Genomic DNA, 14,907 nt, shown 5'->3' on the forward strand with positions numbered 1-14,907 from the left:
GTAACATTCAAGCTAGAGGTTACAGAGTGGGTGAGGAAGGAACCAATGGTTGAGATTTTAGCCTCCTTCTACCTCCCTTTAACCAGAGTTACAGCTCTTTTATCTGCTCTACATTTAGGCTTCACCATGATACTTCATTTTTTGAAGACAGTGTAACCCTTAAATAAACATGCTGAAATCACTGGCCTCTGGGTATCTTGGGGAAACTCCAAAAAAATCAGGATAGTGCAGCAGAAGCAAGACAGGATGCCTGATGAGCAGGTAGCCAGAACTTACTCCTCACAATCCCGGCTCCTGGCTGGCTTAGTGCAAATGATCATTTATGATTCCTATGATTTCAACGCTAATTTATTCTGTAGGTCTAGATATTTTCTGCCTAGTTATTCCTATGACTAACCTTACCTTTGGTAACTTTTTGCCAAAGAGTATCACTATTGCGGGGTAGGGAGCAAGAGACACTGCAGAGCAGGAGAACACTTGCTCAATTAGAACTTGAAATGGATCCTAAAAGTCATTTGATGCAACCACTATTAAAATGCAAGAAACCCTTCTTCAGCATTCCTTACAGGTAGCTTCCAGCCCCTGCTTGAACTTATCTGGCAACCAGTAACACACAAAATAAGCAAGCAGCCCACCATTAAAGATCTTTCTCGGTTGGGCGTGGTGGCTCACGCTTGTAATCCCAGCACTTTGGGAGGCCGAGGTGGGCGGATCACCTGAGGTCAGGAGTTCGAGACCAGCCTGACCAACATGAAGAAACCCCATCTCTATTAAAAATACAAAAAAAATTAGCCAGGCGTGATGGCGCATGCCTGTAATCCCAGCTACTCGGGAGGCTGAGGCAGGAGAATTGCTTGAACCTGGGAGGCTGAGGTTGCGGTGAGCCGAGATCGCACCATTGCACTCCAGCCTGGGCAACAAGAGCAAAACTCCATCTCAAAAAAAAAAAAAAAAAAAAAAAAGATCTTTCTCATATCCATCTGGGTCCTGCTTTACTGACTTTCTCCCCAAAGACATCTGTCTTGTGTCTCATTTAATCCTCACAAACATCCTGTAAGGTAAGTGTTATTATCATCATTTTGACATGAGGAATCAAAGACTCTCCAGGGTTATACAAGTAAATTGCTCCAGATCCCCAAGAACTGGGATTGAAACCAAGGTCTATTTGACTCCAAACCTATTTTGTCTTTCTGTGTCTGAAGCATTGATTGTCCACAATTTACACTCTCACTTCTGCCCTTTGCAGTAACAGAACAAGCTGACTCTTTTGTTACACCATCCCCAAATCTGAGCAGGCTTGAGGACACCTCCCTTTCTTTGGATGCAGGTACCAGAAGAGGCTCACCCTACTCATCAAATCCACAGCATTTGCCTGTCTGGTCTTTACAGGCTTCCAGCTGCAGCTCTCTAAAGCACAACCCTGATCACTCCTGACTCTAAACACTTAAATGAGTCTCCCTTTACCAAGGAACAAAACTCATCAAACTTTCTTGACTGGTATCCAAAAGCCTTCACATCCTTGCCCCCAACTTGCCTTTCTGAACTTATTTTCGACTCTTGTTCATATGCCCACACCACATGCACTGCATGACTTTGCACCCATATTTCCTAATAATACATCCTCACTGTGATTTTTGCCTGTTTCTACAAAAATCTACCTCACAGTGTTGTTGCAAGGATCTGACAAGATGTCATATGCAAGATGACAGAGAACCTTGCCTGACACATCATAGGTGATAAGCAAACATATTTTCCTTTTTCCTACAACATAAAACAATTGTACTATAATTTTTATAGGTGCCTTATGTTCCTTTCTGGCTCCAAGTTTCTTACAGTCCTCAAGAACAGAATGCTAATTTATTTCATCTTTCCATCCTTTGTAGGATCTAGAACCATGTCTTGTCCCATAGACATTGATTAAATATTCACTGAATGAATAAGTGAATGAATGCTGTCTTTTGCTTGAAACTCATAACCTGCTATGGTCTAGGTCTTCAGAAGTTCAGGAATAACTTGACCAGACTGATCACAAAGGATCTGGGTGCCTCCAGTTGTTGTTATCCCAGTCACACTGCCAAACACAGAGTGGGTTAAACACATGGTATAAATCATGAACCCAAATCCAAATCAAACAAGCTTAGCTTTAGAATTCCTTCTAAAGGAAATTACTGCTTATTCTGTCTGATCCTAAGCGTGGCATTGGTGATAATCCAGACATTATTTTAATATCCTTTCATTGAATACTAAGCCACTACCTAGCTATCACCATTGACATCATTTCTGAATCCAACCCTCCTCCCCATTCCCTTCTTGCCCATAGAGACAGGTTAGAAATAGGCACAATATCTTGCTCCAAGTGGGGAGTCTTATTTTAATCACTTTTTCCTTACAACCCAATTGTGCTGGTTATTCTCTGGTTACCCACCAGATACATCTAAAAATCTAGTTACATTCAACTTACTCATTTTATTAGTCTATTTATAAGTTGAAAAATTTTAATTAAAAATAAGGATAATTGGTTTTCATGGTCTTTGATTAATGTTCAACGAATGACTAAACTAAACAAATTACATTCTCTTAAACAATTAACCTCATTACAAACTTCCTTAATTGAATCTCCTAAAAAGTATGTCTGGTTTCTGTATTCTGAGACAGGTCAACAAGATAGGGAGCCAGCCTTTTCAATACACAGGAGCAATTCCTGTTTTTCATTGCATGTAGGTGATCTGCATAATGTTTGCCCCAAGCAGCCCAAGCCTTTCTACAGCTGTCAAGCCTTTCGGTGGGAGAGCCCCGCCATCCTTCCTATCAACATGCACTGTGCATTGGCCTCTTCAAAGTCTTAGGAACACGCCCAGTAACAACAGAGCATTACTCAAAACCAGTAAGTCCCCCCTTGATTTCCACCTGCCACAATATTAAATAGGGCTCAGTTTTAACATAATACGTCGTGGCTCACTACTGATCAAAATTTACCCAACTTGACATTCCCTGGACCAGTGCCATATATACAATTCCGAGGCCTCAGACTGATCCATTAATTTCTACTTCACTCACCTGTCACCTAGACAATCATTAATTTATTGTCTCTTTAGTCTTTCCTAATATTTAACTAGAATTCTTTTACTTAACTAGAACTTACATTTTAAAATGGCAGGTTAACTTTAACCCAGACACTTCTGTCAAAGAAGACTAAGAGAAATAAATTTTAGCTAAAACAGATGTAAGATGATGATGGAAAAATTGGCTTAAACAAATGCTTTCATTGAAGAAATTTTCCTGGCACGTTGAAACAAGTTGCTGATAAATCTTCAGGATATAGCATCTATCTCCCAAGTCCCATAAAAATTAGATTCTCTGCTACTTTCCCTTGCTCTTCCAGAGTCTATCTTCAGAAATTCCTTTCCACTGAAGGATGCTGACTGTGCAACATCTGAATTGCCAGATAATCAGTACTGTGGTTTGTTAAACTAGCCAGGGTATTAAGGAAGCAATGGGAAAGTATCCCAACTATCACTTTAGTATGTCTGTCTTTTTTTTTTTTTTCTTTGAGACAGTGTCTCGCACTGTCACCTGGGCTAGACTGCAGTGACGTGATCTCGGCTCACTGCAACCTCCGCCTCCCAGATTCAAGCAATTCTCCTGCCTCAGCCTTCTGAGTAGCTGGGGTTACAGGCACCCACCACCACACCCAGCTAATTTTTTGTATTTTTAGTAGAGATGGGTGTCACCATGTTGGTCAGGCTGGTCTTGAACTCCAGACCTCATGATTTGCCCACCTCGGCCTCCCAAAGTGCTGGGATTACAGGCATGAGCCACCGTGCCCAGCCAGTATGTCCGTCTTTTAAAGGCTTTAAACCTCTTAATCTTATTTCACTTTAATTTCCATTTGATCCTAAATGGCTTGAATTCTGAATTATACATAATGTAATAGCCATATTAGTGCCTTTTACATTCATTTCTGAAAAAAGGTCATCACCCATTTCTGAATAAAAGAAAGTGTAAGAAATAGCACCTCTTCTTTGGTAAAATTAGTTGTGTGTGCTCTGAGTTATAAGACCCAGCATCATTTGACAGTTTTGAGCTTCAGTTTCTTCATCTGTGATTGGGATGTCATTAATGCAAACAAACTAAAAAAGGGTGTTCCATGAAACTCTGATGCTGCTAACTCCACAACTTCCTTCTGAGAGTCCGAAATGGCTCTGTATACCCAGGATTCCTCGGCAACCTTCCTACGACCCTTCAATAGCACTGATTGAAGCATGGATTCCCACCTGAATGAAGACAGCCAGGTATAAATTTGTCAATGGCCTGGGGCAAACAGGCACAGGAACTGTTCAGCAGAGATCTGTACTGAACACCCACTAACTGGGCCATGTATATCTTCCCTCAAGACATTTAATATGATACATTGAATATGTCTAAAAAACCAGACCATAGAGTAGAGCAGAAGCAAGGAGGCACATGGAATAAAGGTCATAAACAGAATGAATGCAGGTCATGCACAGAATAGTAAGTAGAAGCATGAGGTCTAGAAGATGAAATCAGAAGAAAGTAGACAGGAGCTGAAGTAAAACATAAAGCAGAAAAGGGTGGCATGTGCTGAGAGTCACACCTAGAAAAAGCAGTAGTCAGGAACCATGAGGCCAGTGGATGCCACAGGGGTGGTGGACACTAGCTACTGAAGGAATCAAAAATAGGACAGCAATAATTAAAATGGTAATGATGATAGCGAACACATGCCGATTTTTGTGTATCAGGTACTACAGGTTGAGTATTTCTAATCTGAAAATCTGAAATTCAAAATGCTCCAAAATCTGAAATTTTGAGTGCCAACATGACGCTCAAAGGAAATGTCCATTGGAGCAATTTGGATTTCAGATTTTTAGATTAGGGATGCTGGCAAGTTACTTATAAGAACCTGTAAGTAAAATCCAAATATTCCAAAATCTGAAAGAAAAAAAAAAATTGAAATCCTAAACACTTCTGGTCCCAAGCAGTTCAGATAAGGGAGACTTGAACTGTATTTTAAATGCCTTTAAATATATTACCTTCAACCCTGTTTCCACTTTGCAGATGAGAAAACCAAGCCACAGAGAGCTTAAGTAACTTGTCCATGGTCACATAACTAGGAAGTAGCATAATACAACCGAGTTTGGCAGTACAGTCTGTGCTGAGAGAGAAGCTCAGCTGTAAGAATAATAGACTAGTAGATTCACTCTTGAATCCTGGACTGTGCTCCAGTTCTCATGAGGCTTGACGGTTCAGTGGTTTTCCTGCATTTCCTCCCTTCCTCAGGTAGTCTCACACTAAATTTCTACCACCTGAGGTAATCTGAATACTTTTAATGCCTTACTACTTGAAAGCGCTTAAGGAATGCCGTGACTTTAAACGAGATAATAAATGTGAGAGCATTTTACCTTCCCTGAAAAAAATAGAGCAGACAAAGTGAAGTGTTTTATTCTGAAGCGAGGTGAAAGTTCTTAATGTATAATCTGGTGATCAAGATTAAGTTTGTTTCTAAATCATATTACATTGTGACATTACTTTAGGTCAACCTCAGTCTGTCTTGGTGGTATATTTTTGTCACACATTGTGGGAATTTTAGAATGTATTAGTTTACAACATATAATCATCATTGCATATTAATTAAATATCATTATATTAATTACATGGCCCTGTTCTACTTCATTCTTTCCCTAAGCAACTAGCATGAAGAAGCTATGATTACAAGGGCAATGAACAAAGGGCCAAAAGAAAAGAAGCTTGAATATTGTTTTATCTTTCTACAGACTCTCATATCAGCAGCCAGATCACTTAGGGTCTTGAAGGAGTTTAGATTTATTTATTTTAACTATAATGAGAACAGAGTCAGGACATAGCATATCTCATGTTACTAAAATCAAAACAAAAACAAAAAAAACAGGCCGGGCACGGTGGCTCACGCCTGTAATCCCAACACTTTGGGAGGCCAAGGCGTGCGGATCACGAGGTCAGTAGTTTGAGACCGGCCTGACCAGCCTGACCAACATGGTGAAACCCCGTCTCTACTAAAAATACAAAAATTAGCCAGGCGCGGTGGCGCGCGCCTGTACTCAGGAGGCTGAGGCAGGAGAATCACTTGAACCCAGGAGGCAGAGGTTGCAGTGAACTGAGATCATGCCATTGCACTCCAGCCTGGGCAACAGAGTGAGACTCCGTCTGAAAACAAACAAACAAAAAACTTCCCTCAATCAACCCTATTTCACTTTTATTGAGTTACATTTATGAGAGTAACCAGTAGTATAAGGAAAGATGCTGCTTCTTATAGGACTGGTTTGTAAAGTTCTGAGCTTTCCTATCAAAAGGGCAATCAATGGATATCGTGACTTAGTGATTCCATCTGTTACCCACACAACAGGTGGATTTGGTCACTGGGCAGGTGTTAACCCAATGACCACAACCAAGGAGGATTTAACAAGGGGATTTTAAAAATTAATGTAACACATAAGGAGAACAGGACTAGTTCCCAAAGCATTGTCTCTCTTAGCTGGGGGCTGAGCCAGGTTTTATAACCATAGGGTAATGAGGTGTGATCTGATTGGATCTTGCAATGAGGTAATGTCGGGAGGCATGATCTGACTGCTTCCTGCCATGGGGACACCAGAACTCGATTTGATTGGATCCTGCATCCGGCCATGAGGTGTCTACTTCTTAATTCAGTCTCCAATCCTCCTTCTGAGCATTTAAGTTCACTCTGTTGTTGCACATTTAGTTCATCTGGGCATGCTCTGGTTACATGACCTGACATCTGTTGAGACAGAAAAACAGCTCACAGCTTTGTTACATAAAAGTTGAACCCAATTGTTCTGGGGTGGCTATACATCATCAAGTTAAGAAGGAAAAGATTTGGACCCTAGATTCAGCCCCCTTTGGGAGAGGTTGAATTGCAAAGAAGAACTGCTAAGATTTCTTCTGTTCACTATGCTATGAAATCTACCAAAATACCAGCAGAAGATTCAGTTAGAACTCTGTCTTATACTAAAGATTATTGCCATATAATATTATTGTTTGGAAAAGCTTTCATGTTGGTTGTTTTATTCTCATCCATTCAAACTCCTGGTGTCTAAATTATTTTAGAAGATAATAAATATGTCAAATAAAATAATTGCCTCCTTTCAAAATGTCACTCAGAATCCTCTGGCTTTCTTTACCTTCTAACGTGGATTAATCTTATAAGGATCAGCTTTATTTATTCTATCCTATTTTAGACATCAGGGTTGTGTTCGGTTGACTTCTAAAGCTTTATTTATTTATAGAATAAAAGAGTCATATGTGTGGAAATAATAACACTTTTGTCAGAAAGTCAGGCAACAACACAGATGCTCTGGAGTCCAAATGCCACTTGCAGTGGAGCATACTTCCTGGGTAGCAGGCAAGAGAGAAGGAGGAGAAGAAAGAAGTCACTTGCCCTGGAGCAGAGACCCTCAGACTATAAACAAGCAAATCATCAAACAATCTGCATTGTTCGCCCCAGCAGAATCTCTCAGCTTTAAAATATCCGTGCTCTCTCCTCCCCATCTCCACTCTCTCTTCCCACTGACTAATGGCTCATTGACCGTAAATGGCGAAAAAGAAAACAAACTATTCTTTCTTGTGATCCTGGAACTCAACCCAGGCACGACAATTAATGTCAAACTTTGAACACCTTTCTGGGTTGCCCTTTCATGTTCTCTGAAAGCTTAGTCCTAGAATCTGATTTAATCTTCCCAACAGCCCTAAAAGTAAGTGCAATTATTACCCCCACTTTCCAGATGACAAAACTGAGGCCTAGAACCAGATTTGGCTCCATGGGTGGGTAACACGTGCAGTTGCACAGGGCTGCTTAGAGTGGTCCCCATACTTGGTTTAATGCTTGACTGTTGCTGTCTTGAAATTCTTAGAAACTTTTAAACAAGGGAACCCACATTTTCATTTATGCTGGACCCTGAAAATTATGTCACTTATCCTGCCTAGAAGGGTTAAGTAACTTTCCTGGGGTCCCTGGATTAGTTTGCTTGGGTTATCATAACAAAGTCCCATAGGTCAGGTGCCATAAACAACAGAAATATATATTCTCATGGCTCTGAAGGCCAGCAGGCCAAGATCAGTGTCAACGCAGGTGGCACCTTCTTCTGAAGCCTCTCTTCTTGTCTAGTGGATAGCTACCTTCTCTCTGTCACTTCACATGGTCTTTGGGATGAAGGCCCACCCTCTTGGCTTCATTTTAAATTAATTACCTCTTTAGTTGTCATTTCATAATTGTTTGTAATAAAAATGGAAAACTAACAAAAATAAAGAATAAAAAAAAACTTACTCAAGTCAATGTAGCTAGTATGTCATAGGGCTGGTTTGTCTACCTTGAAAGTTAATATAATTTCACTACATCAGAAATTTCTTTAGAAAAATATGAGAAAGGTACATTTTCAAACTTAATAACTTTAACAAAACTGTATAAGAATGTCTCCAACAGTAGCAGAAAAAAATCAGAATATTTTATCTTTTAGTGGACAATTATCTAGGCAAGTTAACACACTGTTTAAGTCTAAAGACTGAAATACATATGACACATACGTATCTTAAATTATATATGTCTTTATTTTCATTCATTATTTCCCCTAAATCATTGTATGGTTTTTTGGAGACATTATGAATTAGATTATTCAGGTGCTCAGCCAACTTTCTCACAGTGTTTCCATTTATGTAGCATTTGGATGGATATATTATCACCATACTTTCTTCCTAATGTCTTATGATAACTTAGTCAAGGTTGTGGGTTTTACGCTGGCATGAAATTCAGATATTATAAATCTGAGCTATTCACTCAGTAACCTTAATGTGGAGGCAAAGATGCTGACTGATCACTTGTGTAATGATCTACTGCATTCATTCTCCGTGATCCATTTGTTTCACTCCTAAAACCAAAATCTTTTTTTAAAAAAAGGAATCATTTGACACTAGCCAATGTTGAATTTCAGCTTTGCAGTTTTCTGTAACGTGAGAGTGTATAAAATATACAATGAAGGGTTATTAAAAATAAACATCTTAAAAATAAAAATAAAAAATAAAAAAATTAAATTTAATTACCTCTTTAAAGACCCTATCTCCAAATACATTCACATACCAGGGGTTAGGACTTCCACATATGAATCTGACAGTGACAAAATTCTGCTCATAACCCACAGCCACTAAGTGGAAGAACCAGTACGCTTTTTTCCCTTCACTATGTTCTATTTGTCTTCACGAAATACCAGTGTGCATATGTAAGAGCAGCTCTTCTTATCACTGGTTGGAGAAGCAGAGGCACAGAAAGGTCACTACTTGCTATTGTGAACAAAATGGCAATACAGGGAATATGTTAGTGACAGTCCTGGGACTAAATCTCAGCTCGCTTGATGCTAAATCTACTGCTAGGCCAGTATTGCTTTTCACAACCTACACACACAGACACGGATGCCAGAAAAAACTGTGTCTCTCTGCAATTATAGGTTCTTGGGCTGTCTGCCTTTGGTAGATTTCAAAATAGCACAGTTGATTCTGTTTCCAGCCAGGAAAAAAAAAACATCATTACTCTTCTACTCACAAGCATACAAAGACACCTCTGTGGAATGAATCCAGCATACTGTATCCTAGCCTCTTTATCTCATTTTTGGCTGGCTCCAAGTATGACCAGTGAGCAGTGAGAAGAAAGTTTGCTGAGATAACCAAGGCTTAAGGTAACTCATTTAAATGATAAAACAGGAAACTCACTTCCAGTTTGGACCTGGATTGCATTTTAATGTGAACAGATCTGGAGTCTGGAACTGAAGACTTGGAATCGTACAATTATTTTACAATTAAGTGACAAGGAAGGGAAGGAAGGAATTTCTTTTGAAGAGTTCTTGGGTGACAGCTGAGAAGGGAGAAGCATTTGTTATGCTGTGGCTTTTGAGTACTGTGGAGGGCGAAGGGTGGGAGATCAGGGAGAGAGTATTCTGGTCCTAGTCCTGGCTCTGGCACAAACGTTGGGCAACTGACTTTACCTCTCCAAACCTTAGTTTCTTTTCTGCAACATGATGCTTTCAAGTCCTATTTTATCTCTCAAGTTTGGTGCGACCAGTGGGGTGTAGTAAGTGTTCTTTGTACAAACAGGAGAGCATGACATACAATTTTTCATTTAAATTCAGTTCCCAGTTATTGTAATGTGATATTTTATAATACATTACTTTAAAATAATTTTCCCTTATGATTAAAACATTGTACATCAGTGGGGAAACCAGACAATACCTTGACCAGGTGATCAAAATTAAATCACCAATGAGGGGCAGATGGACTTTGTATACTTCCGGAGATGATATCCTGAAAAGAACACAACACCACTTAGGTAACATTCCGGCCAAAAATGCATAATTTGAATCTAATCCTGAATCAGCATCAAACAAACCCAAACTGATAGACATTCTGGAAAATAATTGGCCTACTGTTAGAACATGTCAAGGGCATGAAAGACAAAGAAAGGTTGAGAAAGTCATCCAGATAAAAGGACATTACAAAGACTTGACAAGATTCCTAATACAAGATCCTAAACTAGATCCTACATGGAAAAGAATTTCTATAAAGGCAGCATTGGGAAAATTGACAAAATTAGAATGTAGGTGGTAGACTAAAGTAATGTATCAATGTTAAATTTCCTAAATTTTACAACCATATCATTGATCTGTAAGAGAGTATTTTTTGTTCTTAGGATATACACTTCCAAGTATTATAAAGAAAAGAGAATGACAACATAGCAAGACCCTGTATAGAAAAATAGAAAATAGAAAAAATAGAAAAGAAAAAAACAGAAAAATAGAAAAGAAAAGAAAATTAGCTCAGTGTGGTGACCTGTAGTCCTAGCTACTCAGGAGGCTGAGGCAAGAGGATTGCTTGAGCCCAGGAGGTAGAAGCTGCAGTAAGCCATGATTGCACCACTGCACTCCAGCCTGGGTGACAGAGTGAGACCCTGTCTTTAAAAAAAGAGAAAGAGAGAGAGAGAGAGAGAGAGAGAATGATATATGCAGACTTTCAAATGACTCAGGAAAAATTATAGAGACAGGGAAATTAATTTAGCAAATGTGGTAAATGTCAAATATTGGTGAATCTACATAAAGTGTATATGGGAATTTCTCATTCTAGTCTTGCAAATTTTCTGTTAATTGTAAGAATACTTTTTAATAAAAAGGCTTTTAAAAAGTTAAGCCTGACATGATGGCTCATGTTTGTAATTCTAGCACTTTGGGAGGCCAGCGCAGGTGGACCACTAAAGCCCAGTAGTTTGAGACCAGTCTGGGCAACATAGTGAGACCTAATCTCTAAAACAAATGTTAACAATGTGCCAAGCATGGTGATATGTGCCTGAGGTCCCAGCTACACAGGAGGCTGAGGTGGGAGGGATCACTTGAGCCTGGGAGGCTGAGTTGGGAGGGATCACTTGAGCCTGGGAAGTCAAGGTTGCGATGAGACATGATCATGCCACTGCACTCCAGCCTGGGCAACAGAGTGAGACCCTGTCTCAAAACAAATAAATAAAGTTAAAACATGTTCACTGCATAAATTTTTCTGAAGAAGAAAAGTCACTTACAATCCTACCATCCAGAGAAGACTGTTCACTTTTTGTGTGTACTCGATTTCTCTAGAAGAACGAGTTCTTTGATGGCAACTGAGCAGCATAAGCATTTGTTGTGCTTCAGCTCACAGGTGCAGTGGAAGGGGAAAAGAGGCAGATCAGTCCTGGTTATTCATTTGTTGGGGCCTGTAATCTAGTCTGATCAGGTGGTTCCCAGGAGGAAGTCAACCGGGAGCTTCTGGGAAAAGATTTTCTCCCACTCTTTCCTCCTGTTGCATAAAAATGTTTGGAGCCACAGCAGCCACCTTGGGACCACGACGGGAGAGCCAAGAGAATGGAAGAAATGGTGATTCAGAGCAATGACACCATTGAGCTGCTCAACTAACCAACCCTGGAACCACCCTCGCTGTGGATATTTTGCCACATGAGATAATAAGTGTCCTTATTCTTTAATCCAATATAATTTAGGTATCCTGTTACAGATAAAAGCACCTCAACTGTTAAACCTCTACTTTTATAGAAGTTACTGGAACCACTTGCTTTGCTTGTTTATCAACACATGCAGCAAAAGCCCTTCCAAAGGGAAAAAGTCATGAGACAAAATCTGATTTTTGAGCATATGGCAGTCTCACCAGCCAGAAGCTATTGGGACAGGCAGTGTGAGCTCCTACCCAGAAGGTGGGAAAGGAAGCCAACATAACGCTCTGGAATGGAGAGGCCTTCAGTACTAGAAAAAGTAACTGGACTTTAGGCTTGAAGAGAAGATTCAATTTGGGGATGAAGTGGAGAAAGCAGAAAACGTTGTAACCCCTGAAGTAGCTCATGTCCAAGCTGGGTGGACAGTGAGGCCATTGGCCGTTCCTTGCCTATGTCAATGACCTTTGCATCTATATTGCTTCTGGGAACAGTGGTCAGTGGCAGAGATGATGCCAAAGATGGCCAGGGTTGCAGGTGGTTTCCAAAACCTGTAGCACTGGTGAAAGCTGCACTTGACATTGAATAAATGTTAGTTCATTGATTCATTAATAATTTTTGTTTGCTTGCTTGTTTTAGAGACAGGATCTCACTCTGTCACCGAGGCTGGAGTGCAGTGGCACAATCATAGCTCACTGCAGCCTTGAACTCCTAGGCTTAAACGAGCCTCTCACCTCAGCCTTCTGAGTAGCTAGGACTACATGCACCTGCCTTCATTCCCAGCTGGTCATTCATAAATATTTTGTGAACATTTACTATCTTCTGAGTAGTGTGCTATATGCTAAATATGCGGGGCTTAACATGGCATTGTTCCTGCTTTCATAGAACATACAATCCAATTTGGGGAGGCTGCATGTCACTTGAAAAGGACACGGATATTGCAGCCAGATAAATCTAGATTCAAATCCTGATGCTACCTTTTACAGTGGGACTCTAAACAAGTTATTATCGTCTGTGCCTCAATTCTCTCATGTATAAAAATGGGGATAATGATAATACCTGGCTTATAAAATAATTGTGAGGATTAAATCATAAAATGTGCATGAAGTACTTAACACAGTGCATGAAACATACTGATATTTTTAAAACAACATGACTGTTGTTAGTTATTACATATTATTGTTATGTGTATATCTAGCCCATTTCCTCCCTCCTGGTTACCTACCCCTTTTAAACCTTGACCCCCTCATCCTGGGTACAACTTATTCCTTTTCCTCTTTAGCCTTTTAGCATTCAGACATGTTTTCGGATATTTTGTATATAATGTGATGTCTATATAGTCCTAGTTTAGTCTATGCTTTTGTGGAGCTTACATTTTCATGGAAAGAGACAGATAAACAATAAACCTAATAAGTAAATTATATATTATGGTAGAAGTCATGACAAAAAATAGAACAGGGCAGGTTTGGGAGAGGTGGGATGGGGATGGGAGGAATGCAATTTTAAACATGATGGTTATACGAGCCTCATTAAGAAGACGGCATTTTAAAATTCACTATTTTAAAGTGTACAATTCTGTGGTTTTTAGTGTAGTCACAATGTTGTACAACCATCAACAGCATGAAATTTCAGAATATGTTCATCATTCCAAAAAGAAACTCCAAATCAATTTGTAGTCACTCCTCCCGACCTCTGACAGCCATTCTTCTGCCTTGTCTCTATGGATTTGCATATTCCAGACACTTTATATAAATGGAATCACTCAATCTGTAGAATTTTGTGTCTGGTTTCTTTCACTTTACATAATGTTTTCCAAGGTCACCCAGGTTGTAGCATGTATCAATACCTCATTCTGTTTTGTGGTTGAATAATAACTCTATTGTATCAGTACACCACATTTTGTTTATCTATTCATCAGTTGATGGATATTTGGTTTGTACTTTTTGACTATTATGAATGCTGCTGCTATGAACATTCACATACAAGTTTTTATGTGGATATATATTTTCAATTCTTTTGGATATATACCTAGGTATGGAATTGCTGAAGGTATATGGTAACTCTATGTTTAATTTTTTGAGTAAGTGTTTTCCACAGTGGCTGTATTATTTACATTCCCACCAGCAATATAATAGGATTCTAATTTCTGCACATCCTCACCAACACTTAGTATTATCTGTCTTTTTTATTACAGCCAAGAAGATAACCTTTGAGCCAAGATTTGAAGGCACTGTGGGCGTAAGCCATGGAGAAGAGACTTCCAGGCAGAGGGGCTGGCCCGGGCAAAGCCCTGGTGACCAGAGTGTGCCTGATGTGTTCCAGGAACACCAAGATGAACAGTGGAACTTGAGAAGCGTGATCGAGAGGACAAGTAGAATAGGATGAGGCTTGAGCCAACAGAAGGCAGTGGCCAAATACAAGTAGTTGAAAGGACTTTGGCATTTACTTTGAAAGAAATGGAAAACCACTGAAGGGGTTTGGAGCAGAAAGGTGACATGATTTGACCTGCATTATAAAAGAGTGTCACTCTGACTGCTGAATTGTATGTGGGCAAGGGTGGAATCAGGAGAACGAGAGCAAGTTGGTTGGTTTTTGCAACAATGGTGACATGCAAAGGTGGTTGCTATCAGGGAGGTGGTGAGTAGCAGTTGAATTCTGCATGTGTTTTAAGCAACAAGATTTCCTGACAGACTGAGAGTGGAATATGAAAAAGGAAGGAGTCAAGCAAGACTTCATGGCTTGTGGTTCACTTATTTTTACTTTAAGATATATCAGGAAGTGTGTTCAAATTCATTTCTTCACTATTAGGTCAAACCCAAAGTTCTTAATTAAGGCAATCTCACATGTTTAAAAATATTATTCATGGTAATAATAATAATACTCAAAACCTA

This window comes from Pan paniscus, chromosome 10, assembly GCF_029289425.2.
Source record: "Pan paniscus chromosome 10, NHGRI_mPanPan1-v2.0_pri, whole genome shotgun sequence".
Classification (NCBI taxonomy): domain Eukaryota; kingdom Metazoa; phylum Chordata; class Mammalia; order Primates; family Hominidae; genus Pan; species Pan paniscus.